Source organism: Alligator mississippiensis, chromosome 1, assembly GCF_030867095.1.
Source record: "Alligator mississippiensis isolate rAllMis1 chromosome 1, rAllMis1, whole genome shotgun sequence".
NCBI classification, from domain to species: Eukaryota; Metazoa; Chordata; order Crocodylia; family Alligatoridae; genus Alligator; species Alligator mississippiensis.
This window is the reverse complement of record NC_081824.1, coordinates 281,992,664-282,017,340: the sequence shown is the minus strand read 5'-3', so window position 1 is coordinate 282,017,340 and position 24,677 is coordinate 281,992,664. Positions and strand designations below refer to the sequence as shown.

Below are 24,677 nucleotides of genomic sequence, written 5' to 3'. Positions count from 1 at the left end.
CACTGAAAAATGCAAGGTTCTCCACCTTGGAAGGAAAAACCTGCAGCATGTCTATAGGCTTTGCATGGCTACACTGACAAGCACTATGGACGGGAGGGACTTGGGGGCCAGGATTGACCACAAGATGAACATGAGCCTTCAATGTGATGCTGCAGCTAGTAAAGTGAGCAAAACACTGGTTTGCATCAATAGATGCTTCTCAAGAAAATCCCAGGACATCATTCTCCCATTGTGCTCGGCCTTGGCGAGGCTGCAGCTGGAGTACTGCATCCAGTTTTAGGCTCCACAATTCAAAAAGGATATGGAGAAACTTGAGAGAGTCCAGAGGAGAGCCATGCACATGATCAGAGGTCAGGAAAACAGACCTTATAACGAGAGGCTGAGAGCCATGAGACTCTTCAGCCTGGAAAAGTGCAGGCTCAGGAGCTATCTGATAGCCACCTATAAGTTTATAAGGGGTGTTCAACAGGATCTGGGGGAACATTTGTTCACAAGAGTGTCCTAAGGAATGACAAGGTTGAATGGTTATAAACTCCTACAAGACCATTTCAGGGTAGACATAAGGAGGGATTTCTTTACTGTCCGATCCCCCAAGGTCTGGAATAGCCTGCCACTGGAGGTGGTTCAAGCACCTACTTTGAACTCCTTCAAGAGAAACCTGGATGTTTTTCTTGCTGGGATCCTATGACCCCAGATGACTTCCTGCTCCTGGGGTAGGGGGCTGGACTCAATGATCTTCCTAAGTCCCTTCCAGCCCTAATGTCTATGAAATCTATGAAATCTTGGTCAATATTCCCTCAGCTTTCTTATTGTGGCTACCATATTTGCTCAATTAGAAGATTTGTTGTTTTCCCCCATTTAACATGGCGGGAAAGCCCCTCACCTTACAATTAAGCACAGGAAGTGGTGGGGGAGAGGGTTGTGCAGGCAACTGTTGCTGCTTTGGCCCCAGCCTGGGGTTGGGCCTAGAGCTGGATCTGCTGCTTTCCCCCTCCACCCCGGCTGCCTCTGCACACCCCTCCACCACTCTGTTAAAGCCCCCAGTCTTCCCCTCCCCATGCTGCAGCTATGGAAAGAAGCAAGAGGAATGCTCCATGCCCCAGGCTGCAGCAGGGATGGAGCCTGCCTGTGCAAAACAAAGGTAAGGGGTTGGGGAGAGACTTTGGTGGGGTAGATGGGACCTGAGGCTGCAGGTGACAGAAGCAGCATTAAAGACATAAGAGGGGGAAACAGGGGAAGGGGAAATCAGGGCAGCCTGAGGCAACGATGGAGTGAGGCACAATGAGGGATAAGTGGTGGGTGGAGGTAGGCAGCAGGCTGTTTGCCTCTCTTTACTGCCCCATTATTTCCACACTGTCTGCTTCCTACCATGTGCTCCCCACTGCTTCCCACTGTCTACTCCATTACTGCCCCTCTACCTACCCTCCCATGTGCCCTGACATGGCCTTCCATACTCCTAACCCACCACTGCCTACCCCATTACTGTCCCCCTCATCCCACCTCTCTTCAGTACCTGCAGTAGTGTGGGGAAGAGGGTGAATTTCAGATGATCCTCCCATGATTCGATTCCATACATGGAAAATTATTTTAAAATATATATAATTTATGTGTGTGTCGAATCTTATTACTGGGGAATTTATCTTACAGTCAGGGTCATCTTGCATTTGGATAAATATGGTCATTGTCAGGGATCCCCTGAGTGGAGGTACACTCAGGATCTCTCCAGCCTTGTATGGTTTCTCTAAGTACCACTAGAAGCCAAGGTGTGGCTGATTTTAGTTTGCTTCCCATGATGCCAGCTGTGAGTCCCCACCAATCCTGAAATGTCAACATGATAGTCAATTCTCTGTTGATGCCAGAGGTCCAGCTCATCTTCTCCCATGCATAGACATCTCTGGGACCTTATGGGAACTCCATTAACCCTTCTTTCCCTGTGTACAAACTAGTCAGGGAAACTGAGGAATGCAAAATTGTTACAACATGAAAACATTTAAAACACATATTACAATAAAACCCATAGCCCATCATACTGGTATCATTTTATGTTGTAGCTTATCAGCTGTCATTCTTACTCAGCGTCTCATGTTGGGAAGGCAAAATGATAGCTTTCTTATATTCTAATATTCCAACTCATCTGTTATAGCTTGCTGAATCATGATGTTACAGACTTTTGTATTTTTAGTTTCGAGGCCTATTCTTTTCACAAAGAATTCCAGCGTATTTCTTTTGCATCAAGCATTCTTCAATCAATTTCTAACATTGCATCTCCATTCCTATGATGGCTCAACAATGCAGTTAATAGCAGATATATATAATTTTCTACTTTCTCATTCTTTTTATCAGAGAAAAATCAAATATATTCCAGCTTTTGTCAGCTGCTTCATAAATCATTTTCCTCTAATGCAGTCCTCCATTACAGATGAACTGGAAAGAGATCTAAAATATCTTAGCAACACAAGATAATATTATTAGCAAAAAGCATGGTCTTTTCTAATCCTTTGTGTTAACGTGTTAATTACAATCAGAAATAGGAATGAATTCAAGACAAAGCTCTGCTGTATATCTCACAGAGTTTATTTATATCACTTCTGTAAAAATTTGCCTTATACCACCTCTATGCAACAGTCTATGACTCTTACCAAGAAGCACAACAGCACCTATCCACACCTGCTCAACACGCACCGATTTCTAGAAATAAGACACGCAGCCTATAGTGAGTCTGAGCATGTGTTCTAGTGCCATTTCAGTCTCTCTATCTTGCTTGTGCTTATGGGTGCCTATTCTGGGCCATACTATGACAAATATAATCTGTCATTTGTGAGATTTGGTCCTTGCTTAACAGGAGCAAGCTTGTGGAGCTGTCTTCTCCCCATTGAGTATAAACACAGTACTGGAATCCCCATTAACTTTAAGATACTCTCATCGACTTCATTTTGTTTCCAAAGTCTCATGCCCCATGATATTTGTCATTGTCTCACTTTGATCTCTCACCAGTCCACTGAAATTGATCCTGTAATCAAAAACTCAAGCTGTAGTATTTCACTTATCACTTCATATCTATCTCTGCCTGGAATTCCTCCTTCTCCTCTATCATATATTCATGTATGATAAAGGAGATGAGCCTCTGTGGCACTTATCTATGTATTATATTCAATATTCAGTCTTTGCTCAATGCCTTTCTAAATGTTATCAGCCTCCGTCTTTTAGAAGTCTACTTTTTTATTATATAGTATTCATAATATAGGTATGCCTACTCCATTTCTCTGTGAATGGAGAAGCCCTCTCTCTTGTTTGTGTTAATGTTTTTTGTTCTTATTATATGAACGGTGTTGATGCACTTGCTATGTCTCAGCTACATTTCTTAGTAGCAACATTCTTATCCATTGCTTTTGCATTCAGGGAAGCCAGAGATAATTTTTGAGCATTCTTCTTTAATTACATGCACCCCAAGTACAGTGGCCTTTGTCCATATGTTAAAGCTGACAGGTGAAGTAGCTGCATGTCACTTAAAACACTTAACTTGACAACCATACAGCATATGTGACTGGCAGAACTTTTTACAAACTGGCTGGCTAGGTCTGATATTCTTGGATTGAAATTAGAGTTCTCTTTCTCCTTGGTGGACTTCTGGCCACAGTTAATAAACCCTACCATTCTTTCAAACATGGTACAAATATTGCCACCGCAAGAAGGTAAGTAATAGCACCATAGTGATCAGAGGCTATGTATTGGACTGGAGGTATAAAACATGTTAAAGGGAATCAGAGTTCATTTTCAAATCTATTTCAGTTACGGTAGTTCTTTAGAAAATTATTTCCAGTTATTTAGAAATCTTCCATATATTATACTTTATGGTAAAAGAAGGTAGGGAAGGCTTTAAGGCAAAACATTAAGCAACATGAGTACCTTAATATCTCTGCACAGAATAAAAACTTTTTAAAAAGTGGGAGGACTTTTTCCCCCTTTATATTTCTTTATTATTTTTCCCATGCTTCCCCCACTTTTTCTCTTTTAAATAGGCTGGATATTTCCAGGATGTCATTAAAAACTCAGAGGTTTGGAAAAGCATAAAAAATAGCCACTTAAAAAAGTTAACTTATCATTGATAGAAATTCTAAAAGACTCAGAAATGAGTGGGGTTTTTTTTTTTCAAAATACCTTCTCTAGCAACATGTCTGCATCTAACTTGGAAATCTTAAGACACAGCTACCCAACAACCTCTCAGAAGTTTTATTAGATTTCCCTTTCCACTCTGAAAAAGTAGTGTCCCAATATTGTTTACTTGATGAGCTTAAACTTACATTTTGCCTTGTAGCTTCCCCCCAAAAGTGGTTTTAGCATAAAGCAAAAGATTTTTTTGTCTTACTGTAGCTACTCAGACTGTATCCTTGCAGTCTCAAAATAAATACTATGTTTTCTGTGTATGATGCACAACTTTGCTCTCCACACCCTCCCCCCCCCCCCCCCACTCCCCTGTTGCGTCAGCTCCCCAAAATTGGGGTATATGTCTTAAGCAAGGAAGCTGATATTGCTGCCTGGCTTACTTCTCCCCATCCTTCCCTCATTCCATTCCCTCCCACACTTTGATTTCTGCTCCAAAACTAACTGGCTTTATAGGTGTTAATGGCCATCTTTCCTTTTTAATGGTCTTGATGTTCCATGCATTGAGTTCACTTTCCTTCTAGCAACTTTGCTCCTGGTCTCCTTTCTCCTATTTCCCAGCCTTGCTGTGCACACTTTTTAGTTCTTTCCCAAATGTATGCAGCCATAAAACTCTGGAAGTATCTTGTTTTTCTTCATTTTTCCTTCCCCAAAACACAGGTGAATATTTTATTCTGGGCCACATTGTGAACAAGAAAATAGCATCTCTTTTAATCAAATCTCTTTAACTCCCTAGTTACAATTTGTTTCATTCCTGTTTTCCATCCAATGTTTCATGCTATAGTAGTGAACAAAGGTAAAACCTGAGTTTTTAGACCTTGTAGCCTTGTCCTTGCCTTTTTAAACTTTGGGGATGTGGCAGAGAAATAATAAATTTGTAACTCAGACCATACTATACTGCAAAACACATTTTGACATCAAAAACGATATACTCAACTCTATTACCATATTTACTTGCATATCACATGTACCTTTTCCCACTAAATCAGCTGTCTAAAATTGGGTTGTGTATCTTATGCCTGGCAGATGATCTTATTCAGTAAAATAAAAGCAGAAGAGAATAGAATCAAGTACATCCTGTGACCTACAGCTGCTAATATGACTGTGACTTCTCTGTAGTCCTGAAAGCAAAAGGAACAGAAGGGACTATTGTTAATCCTCTCATAGCCTGAGCACTTTGGCCTGCCTAGAAACAAGTGTTCTGATTTATGCCATTTCTACTATCTTGATGAGGCATGTAGTGCAGGGAGTGGGTGGGGGATACTTTATTATTTACAAGAACTTATATAAAGAACTTTTTACAATAAAGAAAAAAAATATTGCTACTGCCCCTGCAAAGGCATGGAGTCTAACTTTATTGCTGTCTTGTCACACCAGGAAGTTCTTTCTGCCTTCACCAGACTGGAAAAATCCTTTCCCCACTACATTCCACCTTTATTAAACAAGTGCTTTGTTGTATTGAAGAAAACATGATATTTCTAAACAAATGTTCATATTAACATATCACGTCTCTGCTTTTGTTATTTTTCCATTGTTAGAGGTTGTTTCACATTTTTACTTGTTTTCAACTTGGGGTTTGTCTTTTAATTTTATTTTTATAAACTTTGTTAGGTTTAAAATATTCTGGGGTGGTTTTCTTACAAGCAAGATGTCTTTATCATCATTTTATGTCAGAGTCTTTTGAATTCCTAACCTAATCAATTTCCTTTGAGTGTCGAGTGACAAGGTTGGAAACTGATCTTGAAAAATGTTCTTTATTTATTTCTGTTAACATTTTCTTCTTCTTCAAAAGCTCTTCAGTTAAGCCTAAGAAAAAAAATCACTTGGATACTTATAAGATTTTTATCTCATCCATAAGCAGCTCAAAGATATTCAACACAAGTGTGATACAAGGCCACATTTCTTCCTTTGAGCAATACAAGCAGAACAAAGGGGATTTGAGAATACATTATCAAACCTATGCCTTCAGTCAGAGTATAAATAACATCACATAGTATTTACTTTTGTTGATTCTGAGCTTATTGCAAGAATTCAGATTTTATTTATAAACAAGATACAGGCCCTAGTTCCACAAAGCACTTAAGCCTTGGGAAGCAATGGGACTTAAATGAATGTGTAGAGTTAGACACCTGCTTATGTACCTTGCTATATCATGGTCTAAGTTAGTTACATTATTCATGAGGAAATGTAATAATTAAGATAAGCTCAAAAATATTAATTACTTCAGTAATCTTCAGTATTCACTATTAGTGCACAGTCTAAGCAGCACGTGGGTTGTTTCTGACCCTACATGACTGTAGTGATGGCTACATAGATGTAGCTCATCAACACAGCGATGTAGATAGATATAGATGCACCCACAGAGAAGAAAAATATTTATAAGAATTACAAGAACATTCTGATCTTTTAGAAATAAAAAAAAATCCTTTTCATTTTAAAACTCAAGAGTGCTGAAGAGAAACATTTTTCTTGATTTCAAACATACCAGGTTGTGTTTGTGAGAACATTAGTTATAAAGAAAATGAATATATAATAGACTTTAAATTCACCACTATTATTGTCCTTATTGTACTGGTATATTAAATCCTGTGTCTCTCCTGTATAAGACGCTTATTTTTTCATGTTTTTCCTTTATTTTTCTCTCTCTTGAGTTGTTCATATTATAGTACTTTCTCCCTCCCTCCTCTCTGAAACACACTTATCTAGGAAAAGGGTTTCTGTCATATTGGAGATTTAGATTTTCATTGTCAAATTAGTCCCTAAAATGTATTGCCATATATTAATGTTATTTTTTTCTGTTAAAAGCCAGATCATTCTGACAGTCGCTACTCCCTTTATAGGGTCTCCCTTATGTAAATTTGTCCTTTTAATAAAAATGTTCATTACAGAAACTGAACATGTAAGCACTATCTATTTTGTCCTTTCATGTTACTTTCTTTTCAGGTTTGTTCATGTTCCAACAAAACAAACAAACAAAAAATAAATAACTGAATCCTCCAAAAAGACTGAAAACCAAGACTTGATTAGTTGTGGTTCCTAAAAATGTCATGAAACTTTTATTAAAAAAGTAGATGAAATTAGATGTTTTTCCCCACCCAATCCAAATGACATATATATACACTGTACAATTTGCCTCTTCCATTTATTATTGCTTTATTTACCCTAATCACTCTCTATACTAGTGGCTGTTTCTGGAGGTTTACTTCAGGATTTGCACTATCCCCAAAATCCCTCAATCCCGCTTTTAATCTCTTTGGAGTTAATAATGTACATTTGCCTACAGCAGTTAATGCATCTCAGCTTTTTTTCATAAGACTTCCTAATACACTATGTAGGGACCCTTTGTACTGTTTCAAAACATTCCATGTAAGTTTGTAACGGACTTTGAGAAGAAAAGTTATAAAACCCTCCAAATTATTAAATGAATGTATCTCTCCATGTATTCACAGAAGTAGCTACCAGTTTGTGATGCAGTTAGCCGAGCTGTACCTAAACGATAGAGAGAGACAAAATGCATTATTATATGGAGTCTTTACCTCCTCCTTTCTTCTCTTGCCATTTTAAATGATATAAATGTAAACAAAGTGTAAGATTGCTTCCTTTTAAGGAAAAATATAATACAATATATATGGGATAGAACTATTTCTGCCACTCTTGAATAAAACTCCTCATGGTATCTCCAATGGGCTTTGGATCAGGGCTTTGGATAAGACATTTCAAAAACCTTCTCAGGGTAGGATTAGAGTAAAGACTGCATCATAGTTTAGAAATATAAATGAAACTCAAAAGAGTTATTAGGTAAGAGTCTTCATGGAGTTCTTTGCTGCATGCTAGACCGCTTCTGGTATCCAAGCAGCTTGTATAAATCTATCTTGAGTATCTCTACACTCTACTGAAGGCTGTATAGTAGAAATACCCTCAGATTATAAATCAGATAATTCATTTTATTTGATTGTAACACTTAATGGCCTGTGAATGTAAATTAAGAGGAGGAAGATGTAGTTTGTGTTAATTAATTTGTTTATAGAAGTGTGCTACTACTGAGTACTATTTAAATGCTGTGCATATACAATGCCCATTTATTTATTTATCTATAGCCCCAGTAATCATACAGTGAATGCACCCTCACAAGGTGGTTACTGTGGAGCTGACTAATTAGCTCTGCAGTAGAATGTCAGCATCTACATGCGTGGTGCTATTAAGATAGTACTGATAGATACAAGTACTGTCCTATGGCAGAATTATTTACTCCAGTGCAAAGCACGAGTAGACACTGACAGGGCTAGCTGGGGCACAAGGGTGCTTCAATGTAGGGGTTGCTGGCCAGCTAACCCCATGCTGAAACACCCTTCTGTCCCAGCCAGCCCCTCCACAGCATGTTGAGCTGGGTTGCAGAGCCCCAAATTGACAGGCTGACCCCCAGGGCTGCCTGCCAACTGGGGCTGCTCTGCAATGAACTGCAGTCCTGGGTGCACATCTGAATATGGCACCCAGGAACAATAAACTCCAATGCAAACTGCACCAGAGTTTATTCAGCTGCATTAATGGCACATGTAGATGCACCCAGTGTTTCTCACTCTCTTAATATATTTATTCTTGCAGCATCACTGGGAATTAAGGAAGTCTTATTATCCCTCTATTTTAACATAATGTGAAAATGAGGTAATGAAGGTTTGAGGTTTAAAGAAGGTTTTGTTTTGGGGTTTTTTTTTGGCAGAGCAGAAATAGAATCTGGCTTCCGATAGTTCAGCACACTAAATAATGGACCAGACCTTCTCTCCTGTAAAATATGAATTGTGAAAAATAATACAGGTTTCCCTCACTTTATGAGGTAGATATGTTCCTGAAAAACTGCATAACTTCAATTCACATAAGGGGAACCCACTTTACAAGGTAACAAATAGGGATCTGTTCCAAGACCTCAACTGCATTGGCAGCAAATAAGTCTGCTGGGGTCAGGACTGCTCCAGGCTCTTCCCAGTGGGGCACTAGGCCAGGCTGCACTCAGGGTAGGTGGCAGTGGTGCTGGGAGGGGCACTATGGGGGTGCTGCAGCCACCCCAAATTTTGCCATAACCCCTCCCAAACCCCCCACCCAGTGCCACTGCCACCTGCCACAAGCACAGCGCGGCCCAACCCCCCTGCCAGGAAGAGCCTGGCCCCAAGGGCTGGGGTGAGTGGAGCCTCAATCTGCACCGCCACCAGTGGTGAGGGTGGGAGTGGGGCTGGGGCTGGGACAGGGGTGTAGGATGTGGGACTTGGCTTCTGCTGCTATGGGCTGCCACTGTGGGCAGGGGTCTGGGACAGCACTGGGCTCTTCCCAGAGGTGGGGGTTGGGCCACCCTGTGCTCAGTGTCAGGCAGTGGCAGTGCTGGGAGAGAGGTTGGGGGGGCACAGCAAATTTTAGGGTGGCTGCAGGGTCCCCACCCCATAGCCTGTCTGGGGCCTCAATCTGCCCCCCCCTCCCACGGCCCTTTCCCCTCCCCCCACAGACTTACTTGCTGCCGATCACATAAGAGTGAATCTACCTCACATACAACAGATTTGGGGTATAAAAAAGGGTCATCGCATAAGAGCAAATTCACATATAGAGAACCTGCATAAAGCAAGGGAAACCTGTATTGCCTTCTCTCATGAATTTCATTTTTCTTAAAAAATGAATACTGAACTCAAACTTGAAACCCAGTTTTAAGTCTTTACCTCTTTCTCATCCCAAGTTTGAATCCTCATTCGGATGTTGTGGCTCAATTTGTCAGCATTTGTATTCTAATGGGCTCAGTCGGGGTTTTGCTTCCATAGGCAAATTCAAAATAAATGACAATAACTGCACAGTCATTATACTTTGAAAATTGGAGTCTGTAAGCAGGTTGCTTATCCTGTTGGCTTCTTTAGGAGAACTCAGTATATTATGAGCTCCTCAGCCAGATCTGCAAAACAAAGTTCCATAAACCAAAACAACAAAACAAAATCCTCTGTCTTCCCCAGTGAATAGAAGAGATCCTCTCTGTTTTAGCACAGCAGCCTGATTTCTCCTTACAGCAAACTGTTCCATTCACATCACAATTTGCTTCTTCCCTCCCCTTTATTTCTCTTCTGTAAAACCTTAGCCCAATATCCCCAAGCTGAGCTGTCTTAACAGCTAACTGTTCCTCCTGAAAGAGATATCTCACCCTGTTACAGAGTCCTTTCAACATCATTGACATAGCAATACTATTGTTTCAAACAAAATCTGAATTTGTTCTGAAGTTATGCCTTTCCAAGTAACTAGAAACTCTTATCTTATATTAATAGCCTGGACACATCTACATGAGACACTGACTGTGCAGTACCCCAAGACTAATGTGCAGTAGAGTCATATGCCAAAAACTGTGATGCAGTGCTACTGCACAGTATTATTAGGCTCCTGCACAGTAGCATCACAAAAAGGTGTCCACTGGTGCTACTGCACAGTAACTTGAGTTACAGTACTTGTTTATACAAGTACTAAATAAATGTTCAGTAACGACTGCGCAGTAGCATCTCATATAGATGCAGCCCCTAAGCTAAAAGACTCCTTTCGACTGAACTGAAATGAACCATTTCTCTACAGCTTCTTTTCAGTTTTCCTTTTCCTCATGTAAACTTGACTCATTGCAGTTTGTATACAAGTCGCTGGGTGCATCTACACAAGAGACCTTACAGCGCAGATGAGCAATTTAGGTGAGTAATTTCTTATGTACTACACAACACCCTCATGACTCCAGACATAAAATTTGTCCCTTGGGCAGTCCAAATCTCCCAAGGAATACTAACACTCATGACCCACTTCAGCAGTTCCTTTGCAACCCTTGGGGCTGTAATTGATCCAAGCGGTATAGCCTCAGGGAAGTGAGTAGCTTAACCAATAAGCACCAAAAGGTATTGATATCCCATGCAAGTTCTGGGTAACAGACCTACAATATCCATTGCCACATGAGAAAAATGGGTCTCTATTATGGGAATGGATTGCAAACGGGCTCTTGGAGGTCTGCAATCCTGGGTCTTTTGGCACTCTAGGCATAAGGATCCCCACTGTTCTACATCCTCATGCAGGTGAGTCCAGAAGAAGTTCCGGGCAATTATCGCCTGGAACTTACTCTTCCCTATGTGACTCCCCAGAGGGGATGAAAGCCAGCTGCCAAGCCACCCTTCTAAATATTACTGGTATCACCAGCTGGATTACCTCCTTCCATGTCCCTCTGCTCCTCTGGATACAGTATAGAAGTTATTTCCTTACCTCGTACCAGATGTCTCTGTTTGACAGGCCCTCTCCAGAGTCTTCCTTCATCAGGCATTGCAGTTCAGGATCATCACATTGTGTTTGCTGGAACTGTACAGGACTGACCACATGTTCTAAGCCTATGTCTGAATCAGTTTCAGCTGGAGCTACTGTCAATACTTCTCGAAACCATCCTTCACCCCTGCACACTTTATTCTATTCCTCTTTTGGCAGTTCTAACCCTCTCCAGGACATTATATATTGGCTCCCACTCCCTACCGATAATCATTTCACAAGACAGTGTCAGGACTAACCCCACCTTCAGCACCACCTGTGATTCCATTACCCATAGGAGCACATAGCAGCCTTCAAAATGCATTTCTCCCCCCAGGATATATGTTATTGTGATTGGCTTATCCCAGTGGACCCCTCTCACAGGATCCAAATCAGCTCTTAGGAGCAACTGTGAACATCCCGTGTCTAGGGTGGCTCTCACTGACAGGCCGTGACAACCAGGTGCTCCCAACATTTGATCTGGATGCTTTCAGCAAAACTGCAATCCATGGGTTCACCATGCTCTTCTTCCTGATGTCTTTCCCTAAATGAAATAACCAGGGAGGTGGACTTACTTAAGGTACTAAGGTCTTGGGGGCCTTCTTTAGCCATATGCCCTGTCCTACCACAGTGATAATATACAATGCCACATAATATGACCTTTGGTGGGCCCAGCTTCCATCCTTCTTCATGTGGCACACTCAGAGTGGAAGGCCTAGGGCCTCAGCTGTAGTCCCTGTTATATTCAGATACTGCATAGGCCTCCGCAATTCTAAGGGCTTCCTCACAGCTATGAGGCTGGTGTCGGCACACTCACCTCTGTGTATCCTCCTCTAGATCCCACATGAATTGCTTTAACAGTATCTGAACAAGGATCTCATGTCAGTCATAATGGTTAAGAGGGAGCTACTTCTTCAATCTATCTCTTAGTACTTGGATAAGAATGCAAGGTTGTTTTTCCTCACACGCTTTCCAAGCCTGGAATACCAACCTATGGTTTTCTGACATTATCTCAATATGGTATAATATGGCCACATTTACGGTCTCATAATTACATGAGTCTTCCCTAAACAATGACCAGTATTCTGCCTTAGCTTTATCAACTAATAATGCTCCCAGTTGATGAGCCCACTGCGATCAGTCCAAGCCCGCTTGTAAGGCCATTCATTCAAACAATTCTATGTATGCCTCTGGATCATCTTCCTTAGTCATCTGTGGCATTTTGAATAAAGAAGAATTTCTCTGTAGCCATTCTTGCTGCAAGGTACCTTGCTGTTGCTGCAGGTCTAAAACCTGACCAATGGCCTGTAAAGCCTGCCCCAACAATTCTGCATGTAATATCACTATTGGATCCATACTAATATATCCCAGATCAGATCACTGATCCTCCCCTTTTCACAGTCAATGTACCACTGTAACACTCCTGCTTATCCAACACTGGGATTTTCTTGAGTCCCTGCCAAGTTAGGCCTCTCCTCAACTCACCTGCCATGACTTTTCTTATAAAAAAATTAATAGGAGGGGTTCAGTGTTGTTAATACAGAGGTCCCACTTGGGGTACCCACGGATCTGAGAGCGGTTGATGAATGGGGTCCTCTACACTCCCAGCCACATGCCAGCCATTGATGATATGATGGAATATGATACAGGATTCTGTCCTCGCCAGATTTTGTCTGAGACAATCCTGATGGCACTTCATGGCATATATACATAGGTTATAAATGGGGTGTTTTTTTTACTGAATATATCATCTGTCCAATTAGTGCACATTCCAATTAGATTTGTTTTTACTTTGTCCTTAAGATGAATAATATAACAGTAGACCCCTTACACATTAATAAAGCTCCCAGTTTCTCTTTAACTGGAGAAAAATAAATATATTATATATAAAGTTAACAGATCAAATGTACCTCCCTTTTCAAAATCCTAGATCTGCTTATTATCATGACATCAGGACCCAAACCAGATTTCTTGTCTACCAGGCTGTTGTACAGGTGTGAGACTTGGATAAAATATCAGAAACACCTGAAATATTTGGAATGTTACCATTAATGATATCTTCACAAGAAATTCCATATCAATTGGAAAGAGAGAAGAACAACAGCAGCCTTCTGGATCAAGCAAACACCACCAACATTGAAAGCATGTTTATACATCACCAGCACCATTGGATATGGCATGTCATAAAGATGGCTTGCAACTGGCTTCCAAAACAGGTCCTATTCCCAACTTACTGATGGCTATTATTCTACAATTGGGCAAAAGGAAAGGACACCCTAATATTCAATATTAGCATCAATACCTGGGAGACTCAACTACTCAATCATCCCCAGTGGTGCCATGGTGAACAAAAGGCATTGATCATTTCAAGGAAACTTGCATTAGTAAAGATAGATAGCTGAGAGAGACAAAGGGAAATAGCTGTAACCTGACATCATCAGGATCTACTCGTTCCTCCCAGAGCAATTTGCCACATCTGTAATTGACTGAACATCTCAGATCAGCCTCTTCAGTCACCTATGGATTCATGGATGACTTCCCTATTTATCGGAATACTGTCATCCTCATATTGAAGGACGGCTAATGACAAAGATGAGGTGCTTTGCTGAACTGAGGACAAAGTATGAGAATACTCTTGACTAAATGACAGTCTCTGTAAGTGAAAGACCAGTTTCCTGTTCAGTTAAAACTATTTGTTAATCCCTAACTACTCTGCTGTGTAAGGCACTGAGTGATTTTAGCTCAGTGGGAATTGGGAACACTCAATTTCTTGCAAAAAACAGCCCTAAGGGTCTTTATTTAAATAAAAGATTATATTTTATGTTATTCTCTTCCCAGAGGAAAAAATGCAGCAGTCTTTTTTCACTACAACTCAATATTCTTGCCATAAAGACTTTTGACACTACATATATGGTGGGGAAACTAGTAATCAAAACAAAATATAAACAAGGCAAATGATATTAAATACATTCAGCTACACAATTCACTGGAATTAAAAATGAAGTTTATTATAACATTTTGATTAAGAACAGATGGTTCATTAATTAGAAATACACATCTGCTCGCAGTAACTGAGAATGTCTATGAGATAATGACTGACATGCCAGACAATGCAATATATGACCACCTGTAGAAATCCAGTCACTCATTATGATTAGTGGTTCCACATTAGTATAAAAATGAATAATGTGTGATTTAAAGTTCGGAATGAAAGATAATGTGGACAAAGGGAGAAGGATGCAAAGAAAAGATGAATCTTAAACAATGGCTTAGTTTGTAGCAATTAAAGCTAGATAAAAAAATCAACTAATAATTTATTAGGCTAATTTAACATATTTCTGTTGTGTAGTGTCTATAAACAACTTAGAGACACACAAAACTTTAAAACTCTTTGTTCAGAGGTGATACTTTTTACTGGACCAGCTAAAAATTAGCAATATATATATATATATATATATATATATATATATATTTGCTATTGTGGCAGGGCACTGTTGGTGCCTGACACTTTAAAGGATAAGCCAAACAGTCAGCAGGTGCTTGATTATGGCAGCCATTTTAGAACTCTGGCCACTTATATAAACAGATCAGTTCACTGATGACAGGCCAGGTAGAAAAATTGCCTGGCTGAAATGCTGCATGAAATATTTTGGAGGTAAGGGCAGGAGCTTAGGAGGATGGTTTGGAGGTTCCTGGTCCTGGGCATGACCTAAAATTGCACCCTGCTGGGAGTGCGTGGCCTGGTGGGACTCCCAGTGGTGTGGGAGCCTCCAGGAAAATACCAGACCAGTTACCACCCCAGTGGAATATGGTTTGGGGTGTATCAATAACCCCTAGCCCCCACATCACTGTGGGTAGCAGTTGGAGCCAGGCACAGCTATGGCCACCTGAGCCCCCACCAGGGAGGGAAGCCCCATAGGCTCAGTGAGGGGGTGGGCATATGGAGTCCCAGTGAGGGGGAAACAAGAGGGCTGGGAGCCTGGTGTATATGTATGTGAATTTGTATACAGTTTCCCCAGGAGGGACCAGGGCAAGCTTGGCTTTGAATGGGTAATTGTCTGGCCACTACCTCAGTGAGGGTTGCTGGAGAGGCCCACAAGATGGTATGTCTGCCACCTAAGGTGTGTGCTAGGTAAAGCCTATGGCTGAAGGGACCCGCTCCAAGAGGAAGCAAGGCAGTACAAGTTGTTGATGTGTGAAAGAGACCCTGTGAAATAGGGTGGAGCTTGAGAGACCCTAGTGAGAGGAAAGTGGTATGAATGTGCATGTGTTTGAGGCCTGACTACAAGGGCTAAGCTTGGTCTGGCTGTAGGCTGGAAGCATTGTCACCTGGATGCCATCTGTGAGGCTTGGGCTGTGATGTAGGAGAGGAACAAAGCTGCAAATAGCATCCCCTAGCGTTGGGGCAAGAATGAGCAGTCTCCTTCCTTATTAGAACCAATCAAGAAACAACAAGGCATGGCAAAAGAGGAGGTAGGCAGTTGACTCAGAAACAGGTGGGTGGGCCAATGGCAGACAAGCCCTGGGAAAGCCTCCTGTTACAGCTATTTTTCCTTTTTTTTTTTTTTTTTTCCCTTGGCTATTTTTAGTTGGTCTAATAAAAGGTATCACCCCTGAACCAAGAGTGCTAGAGTTTTTTGTGTCTCTTTTTTTCCCAGACCAACACAGCTGAAAAACAGATCCCATAAACAACTTAACTTTCTCTGACTTGCTTATTAACTGAAAAAAAAATCCCACATTCATTTACTTCAAGTAGATCTTGTAGATTTCATGAGAACAGATGGTCATAATGATTAAATGTCTGAAATGTGAGCCTTCTTGATTAGGTCAGTTAGTATATTTCTGTTCCTTGAAAGATAAGTATCAAATATATTATATAAAAAACATTTTCACGCCTCCAAATCTGTGTAGAGTGTTCCAATTTTGCAAAATAGCTATGGCATGTATTTACATTTCAATGTGCTTCTATTTCATGAGCCTTCAAGGGGGCTACTCCACTGCCTACAGGTAAATGTTTTAAGTGCTTTTCTTCCTTTTGATTCCTTTCAGGGTACTCAGCACCTCAAAATTAGTGAAGAAACCAATCTAAAAAGTAAATAGAACAAGTGAAAGCAACTTTGAAAATTTGGGATAAAATCATTAAAAAAAATTGATGAAACTTGCTTAGCTGTAGTGGCAAATCATTACCATTTGCTAGTGTTGCATTTATACTTAAACTTCCAAATTCAGTTTGAGGAGGTGTAATACCAAGTTGGCATAGCACTGAGTACTTTTTTTGACCACTATTGTACATATGACAAATGAGAAATCTTTCCTGCTGCTCGGATAGAAGAACTCTATATTCTTCTAATAATCACTCTTTGGGAAGTTAAAAGGTGTTTTTGTGGGAGTGAACATGGATTTCCTACTCCTCAAATAATTAAGTAGCCTTGCTAGTATTAACAGTCATTGATCTAGTTCATAGAATAATGGGAGGTCTTCCAAAATAGGTACCTCAAACAATTTTTAATACTCTTTGTTGAAGTACATTTGGTTTGCATTTATCTGCTCCATTACAAAGACAGGGGCTGAAAAGAAGAATGTCAGCATTTTATTGAACACAGAGCCACTGATGCTATTATCTCCCACAGCGTCCACTTTGCACATGCCCACTACAGTCATAGAGAAAGTCAAAATCACAGCAGGTATATGTAAGTCTTCTGTAATACTAGTATTATATCATGAACATTTTTGCTATATATCAGGACTCCAACCACGTAGCAGACATTTTCCAGTTAATAAATCGGGTTTTGCAAAGGCATTTGATGTTTGCTATGTTATACAGCATGTGACATTATACATTTTACCTCACTAACAGCTTTCCAAAAAAATGGGAAAAAATAAAAATAAAACCATATTAATATTGTGTTAAATTACTTAGAAGTTCCCTGTGGGGGCAAAACCTTAAAGTACACAGACTTATGAATAAAATCAATATAATGTGTTTTTTATAATGTTAGGACATTATAAACCTGTTTCCCTGCCCAGCTGGGGGCTTGCTACTAGCTGTCCTACCAGTGGCTTAGGGCAGGGGCCTAAGACCTACCCCACCTTTGTAACTCTTTCCAAGCCCTGCACCTGGATCTTGGAGTGGTGGGCTTGGCGCTCTAGTGGCAGAGCCCGCCCCAAAAGCAGGAAGCTCCTAGGGGCAGGGAGCAAGCTCCTGCCCCCTGGTGGATGGCTGACCAGGAGCAGATTTCCTCCCAGTTGGGCATCTATATGAGCACTTCTGCATAGTTAGTAATTGCAAGTAAATTTGCTACTCTAAATTTATCCTCTAAATTGTTTAATGCATGATCCTTTCAAACAGGACTTATTTTTAATTTTGGGAATCGGTCACTTCTGTCATCAGAGACTACAGATGACAGAACTGAGTCCTGCACTGCGGGGGAGGGCCCTCTCTGCCCTTGCTCCTGGCCCACTAGCCTTGGCTGATTTATCCTGGCCCTGGGTTCCCACCAACAGCATGCAGGCAGGTGGGAGGGAGTGTAAAATTTTGTTGAACAGCCCTGCTGCTCACCCCAACTCTATGCAGCCCCAGAGTAGAACCTACTTACAGTGGGGCCAGCTCCATGCATAGGCCCTGCTAGCTGGGCCCACTGGCTGCAGGAGACGAAGCTGGCTGTTACAGCAAAGCAGCATCCACTATCACCCCACTATCATCTACTGGCTTCACCACAGCCTGTGCACCTATGGGGGTCGGACTCGATGATCTATTGAGGTCCCTTCCGACCCTAACATCTATGAATCTATGGGGATAAAGCCAGAGGCCAGGGAGCTGGGTGCCTTTCCCTGGGCTCCACCTCCTAGGCATTTTCACCCCACTTCCCTCACCCTGGGAGGACACATAGCACTGCACAGAGTCTGCACAAGGAAGAGGGTGCTTTATTGGTGGTGGGTGGGGTGGACGGTGGACGTGCTCTGTGGGGAGGGGGGGTCAGGTTTGGAGAAGGGAGGAGGGAAAGGCTATGTTTTTGGTGAGGGAGGGGGGAAAGAGGTCTTCACTTGTGGAAGGGAAAACTGTCTGAAGTGAGCATGGTGCTGGGGGTGTACTGGGGCACTGGGGTCTGTTAGGGGCCACCCAACTGGGCTGCAGCCAAGAGTGAAGGAGAAGATGGTCATCCATTACCTCTCACACTGGTGCCCTGGACCTTTCTAGCGGGTAAGTGGCTTGCCCAGGGCCTTGATTGGACGGGGGGGGGGGGGGGCAGCACTCCTGTCACTGCCACTGCAGCTGACACTCCCAGTTCTAGGCATCCTCCACCTGCTTTGTCTCCTCTGCTCAGGCCTCATGAAACATCTCCCCCAGGGCCTTTCAGATGTTATGCAGAATACAGGCTGCAACAATGGTCTGGGAGATGTTGGCCTGGGTGACCTTGAGCTGGGTGGTGAGGGTGCACCAGCATCCCTTCAGGCACCTGAAGGTGCACTCCACTAGTACATGGGTCTGGCCCAGGCATTGATTGAAGTGTGCCTGACAGGGGTCCAGGTGGCAGGTGTAGGGCCACATGAGCCAGGGGAAGAGTGGGTAGGTGGGGTCCCTGATGCGGAGAGGTGGGACCAGTACCGTATTCAGATGGAAGTCCAGCACCACCAGCATATAAGGTCCACTCTTCACCCAACTGGAACTCACATTAGTGAAGGCACCATGATGGTCAATAACAGCTTGGAGCATGGCAAAGTGGAAGGCCTGCCAACAGTAGTAGGGGCAGTTGCTGAGGGGCGGAGAGGTGACAATCCAGGGACTTGATGTACTGAGGGAGAGGTAGGCAGGCTCTGCACAGTGGGAGAGCCCCAGGGACTCAATGTGGGGATTCACCCAGGGATTCAATGCACTGGGGGAAGCTCATGGCACACAACCACCACCACCTCCAGGGGTCAGGCACCTGGAGTAAGGTATGTCCCTACATGTCCTGGAGGGTGCTGCAGACCTCCTGGATGGCCTCCCCAAAAATTGCCTTGCCCAAGCCAAAGAGATGGCCAATGTAACACAGGCTGGCACATATGGCCAGCTTGAGCAGGGCAATAGCCCATTGGGTGTCCAAGGGGAGGAACCTCCTCATGCTCCAGATGAGCATCTGGAGCACCTGCTGCTCCAGATTTGGACAAAGCTGGTCAAAGAGCTCCTGGAAGGAGGCCTGGGTCATCTAGAATGATTCCAGTCACTGTTTGTCATCCCAGGTGGTCTGGATCATGTGCGCCACCAGTCCTGGCTGGCTGGGTGGGCCCAGGAGTGGCAGGCCTGGCAGCCCAGAAGTTCATAGACAGGACTGATAATGGTGTTCAGATGCTCAGCATCCCTGCCAGGGTCCAGGTGGCAGCATGGGGTCTAGGTGGCAATAGTGAGGACCAGAGAGCCTAGAGACCTTGTGGGGCCAGCAGGGATGAGACTAACCTGGGCCTGGTGGCAAGCCAGCACAGTGAGCAGGGTTGTCAGCAGGTGCCTGGGGCACTGAACATCACTGCCAGGGCCTGAGGGTGGAGTAGCCATGGCTTTGGGGTCACAAGCTCCAGCAACAGAGCAGCCATGTTTTAGCACTATGCTCTTCAGGCTGCTCCAGTTCAGGAAGGCAGGTTACCAGGGAGTGGGGCTCCCTTTTAAAGATGGCCACCAGCCACAGGCAGCTGTGGCCAGAGCCCCCAGATCCCCCTGGTTCTTGCAGGGGGCCAGTGCAGGGCCAAAGGGGGTGGGAGCAGACTGCTGCCAGCTGCAGCAAATCTACTCCCAAATCCCTGCATGTGTAGAAGCCTGACCAGGGTGGGTTTACTCCAGAGTAAATTAGAGTAAATTACTCTGGAGTAAACCCACCCAGAAGCATTTGTACATGTAGATGTGGGCACTATGCCTATTTGTACAGACAAAAATATATGGACAATGCATTAAACATGTGTGTATTAAACATTCTAGGGCCAATGTTTTTCTCAATATGTTTTGATGTACTCCAAAATACTTAATTTGTATGAAATCAATTTTTGAACTCTTATAAACAATTATCAAAGGTTAATTGGAAAATGGTTGTATCAATCTAGAGCATAAAAAAGGACACCTTAGACTAAAAGAGTTAATTAAAGAAAGCCACAATGGGCACATCCACATGTGTCACTATGGTGACGTTGTTACTGAGATGTAATTTAGTACTTCTTTTTGGAAGTACTAAATCACAGTGCAGGAACAGCCCATACAGTGGTGTTCATGAAGCATAGCAGCTAAAAATAACTGTACTTCACCATAGCAGTGTGCTATATAAGGGAGTGCATTACTACAGCAAAGTAGCTGCTGGTCACTTGTAGACACACACAGATGCTATGCTGCCATAGTGCATTGCTACAGTAACATACCATCACACATAGACACACCCAGAGAAGACTTTCCAGACAGTTTGTAAGTGGGTGGAGAGCTGAAAACTTAAATATTACAGATTAGTTTCTTGGAAAATTTATTTTTTCCTCAGGACATTTTTAATGTTTTCAGTAAAATGGAAACCTTTTCTATTTCGTGGTTTTCTTTGGTTTTCAGGTGAGATATTCAAAACTATGTTCTCAATTTTTGAGTTTTCTGAAGAAAAGAATGCAGGCCTTTATCCCCTGATTGGAATCCCTTGAGACTACAATAATACAATATAAAACAGTAATAGCAATTGTACTTTCTTTAATGGGGCAAATAGTTTTACATACATATCTCTCTCTTTCTTTCTCTTCCTCCCTTCCTCACATATGCAGATAACCAACTGACCTCATCCAGATGAATAAAGGTGTGTGGTTTGTGGCATACAAACCTCCTTGTGACACCATAAACCACATGTGGGGAATGGTAAAACATGCCCTGTGCTGCAAATTTAATAGATTCCTAGATTGTAAAGCTGAAAGGGACCTCAGAAGATCAATTGGGTCCAGCCACCTGCACCTAGCAGGAAAGACAGCTGGGATCAGGCAACCCCAGCAAGGTGACTGTCCAGTCTCCTCTTGAAGATTTCCAGGATAGGTGATTGCATCACCTCTGGAGGGAACTTATTCCACAGTCTGGAAACTCTAACTATGAAGAAGTTTTTCCTAATGTTAAGACAGAAATGGTCTTCCAGGAGATTGTGGCCATTACTCCTGGTTTTCCCCAAGGGTGCCCTGATGAACTGTTGTTCACTGAGCTCTTGATGTACTCCCATGATGTAGTGGTAAGCTGCTACTAAGTCCCCTCTCAGCCTTCTCTTTTTCAGGCTGAAGACTCCAAGGTCCCTCAGCCTTTCCTCATATGGCTTGCCGTGCAGGTCTCTAATCATACGGGTGGCTCTTCTCTGGATTCTCTCAAGTTTTACCATATCCTTGTTAAGTGGCACCCAGAACTGGATGCACTACTCCAGTTGGGGTGTCACCAATGCTGAGTAGAGTGAAGGAATCACTTCCTTGGTTTTGCTGGAGGTGTATCAATTGATGCATGACAGAATATAATTTGCCCTGCTGGCAACAGTGTTGCACTGCTGGCTCATTCATACTATGTTCTATTATTACCCCCAGGTCCCTTTCATTTGTAGTACTGGTCAGCTTGGCACTGCCAAGCCTGTAGGTGTGTAGGGGGTTGTTCATCCCCAGGTGGAGCACTTTACATTTCTCAATGTTGAACTTAATCTGGTTCTGACTTGCCAGCCTGTCTAGATCCACCTGTATCTGTAGCCTATCTTCAAGCATGACCATGCTTCCTCATAATTTGGTGTCATCCACAAACATGGCATGATTTTCCCCTTGGCCCGGTGAAATACCAAAGCAAAGTAGCCATTCAGGAGTTCAGTTTTCTCCTGAGTGTCAGTAACAAGCTCTCCTGAGTTGTTGAGCAATGGCCCAACACTCCGATTTATTTTCCTCTTGTTCCCTACATACCTAAAGAAGGACTTCTTGTTGCCCTTGATTCCCGTTGCTAATCTAAGTTCAGTCACCACCTTGGTCTAATTTGTTCCCTACAAGTGTGGGCCATTGTTGTATAGTCCTCCTTGGGGTCTGTCTCCAGCTTCCATTGTTTGTATGTCTCTTTCTTCTTTCTCAAGAGAACTGTAATTTCCTTGTTTAGCCAAGAGGGTTTCCCACCCTTTCTGCTTCCTTTTCTCTGCATGGGAATGGACTTCCTTTGTGCTTCAAAGATCATGTCCTTAAGGAACAACCAGTCTTCATGCACACGTTTTGCCTTTGGTCCCTGGTCCTGCAGCACTTCCCCTACCAGTGACCTGAGCTTGTTGAAATTACCAGTGACCTGAGCTTGTTGGAAAAAAAAAAAAAAAAAAGTTTTCAACTAGCAATAATCATTCCTTGGCCAGACCTCATTTGCTAAGATACTGCCACTGTGCAAAGCTTTTGCAGTGTGGGGCCAAAATTTGTTAGCAGGATCTCCCAGTAACGGGAAAAAAAACACTTAAAAAAGCACTTTTCTGGCCAGTGTGTCTCATTGAATCATTGAAAATTAAGGTTGGAAGGGACTTCAGGAGGTCATCTAGTCCAACCCCCTGCTCAAAGCAGAACCATCCCCAACTAGATCATTCCAGCCAGGGCTTTGTCAAACCAGGCCTTAAAAACCTCCAAGGATGGAGATTCCACAACCTCTCTAGATAGCCTGTTCCAATGCTTTATCACCATCCTAGTGAAAACGTTTTTTTTTTCCCTAATATCCAACCTAAACCTCCCTTGCTGCAACTTGAAACCATTGCTGCTTATTTTGTCATCTCTCACCACTAAGACCAGTCTAGTTCCATCCTCTTTGGAACCACCCTTCAGGGAGTTAAAGGCTGCTATCAAATTTCTCTCAAGTCTTCTCTTTTGCAAACAGTTCCCTCAGTTTCTCTTCATAAGGCATGTGCCCCATCCCCCAAAACATCTGTGTTGCTCTCCTCTGAACTCACTCCAACTTGTCCACAACCTTTCTATAGTGGGAGGCCCCAAACTGCACACAGTAGTCCAGATGTGGCCTCATCACTGCAGAAAAGTGTGGAATAGTTACTTTTATTGATCTGCTGGCAACATTCCTACTAATGCAGCCCAGTATGCTGTTAGCCTTCTTGGCAACAAGGGCACATTGCTGACTCTTATCCATCTTATTGTCTATTGTAACCCCCAGGTCTTTTTTCTGCAGAGCTGTCTCCACTCCTTCAGTTGTGCCCCAGCTCCTCCAACCTGCCAGGACCTGGGTTGGTCTGGGCAAAGGCAGTTTGCCTGAAGTGGGACAATTTGTCCCTCAACAAAGCACACATACAAGAGCATGTGCTACAACAAAAGGTAGTGGCACAGATTTGTGCTGCTACTATTTTTGCCATTGTAAGCATACACCCATGAACATCAGGGTGTAGCCAGTGATAGCAGAATTTGATGAAAGTATTTTTTATTAGATTGCTGATGTTGCTCCTGCTAAAGATGAAGATGATGAAATAAAACATTCTTTCACAATGAAATATAGGTAAAATCTACTTCTGTTCTTAATATATTTTAAATCAGAAAAATAGCTCTGAGTTTAGAAGGATTAACTCTTAGATTTGATTTATTACTTTTGGATAGTTCAAAACTGTACTGGATTATTTTTATGATGGAGAGTTAAATTTTGAATTTGCACAGCTAAGGACTTGGCTTAACTTCATGTATTGCCATGGTGTTATGACAGTTTGCACCAATGGGGATCTCTTGCAAAGTTCCAGTATAATGTGATTTAATCTACATGTGATTTGAGAGAAACAAACTTCCATGGTAAAATTGAAGGGTCAACAAGAGAAAGGTACATGAGGAAATCTTTAAAGAAAGGGGTCATGAATCCAGACTATTGCTGAAACATCACAAAAAGAGCATTTAAGTTTACAGAAAAGGAGAATGGAATAGAGGTTATTTACTGGAAGAATGCATGGAAGGAGCAGAAGCATGAGAACTTCAGGTGATTTTGACAATGATTTTGCAATATTTGTCTAAACTGAACCTGTGATCCTTTTGAGGGTGTCTTATTTCCATTCAAAATGTTGGGGGTTGTATACGGTGTAGAATTCTGAACCCATTTAAATGTTGTGAGATAAACCTTGAAAGGATTTGTAGTTTGTAATCAAATACAAGGTTTCAACATCACATGCTTTAGAATATGCATTCAAAGAGGGTACTCCAGTCATAGCGTCATCAAAATAGGGAGTGCCAGCTGGACTCCTCAGAAGTTGAGAAAAATGGCAGCAGCTTAA

At 42.4% G+C, this 24,677-nt stretch overlaps 1 pseudogene; it reads right to left on the bottom strand.

The window, feature by feature from the left end:
- Window positions 1-22,745: 22,745 nt before the first annotated feature.
- LOC132247990 (U4 spliceosomal RNA) lies at window positions 22,746-22,826 on the bottom strand (annotated as a pseudogene).
- Window positions 22,827-24,677: the final 1,851 nt, after the last annotated feature.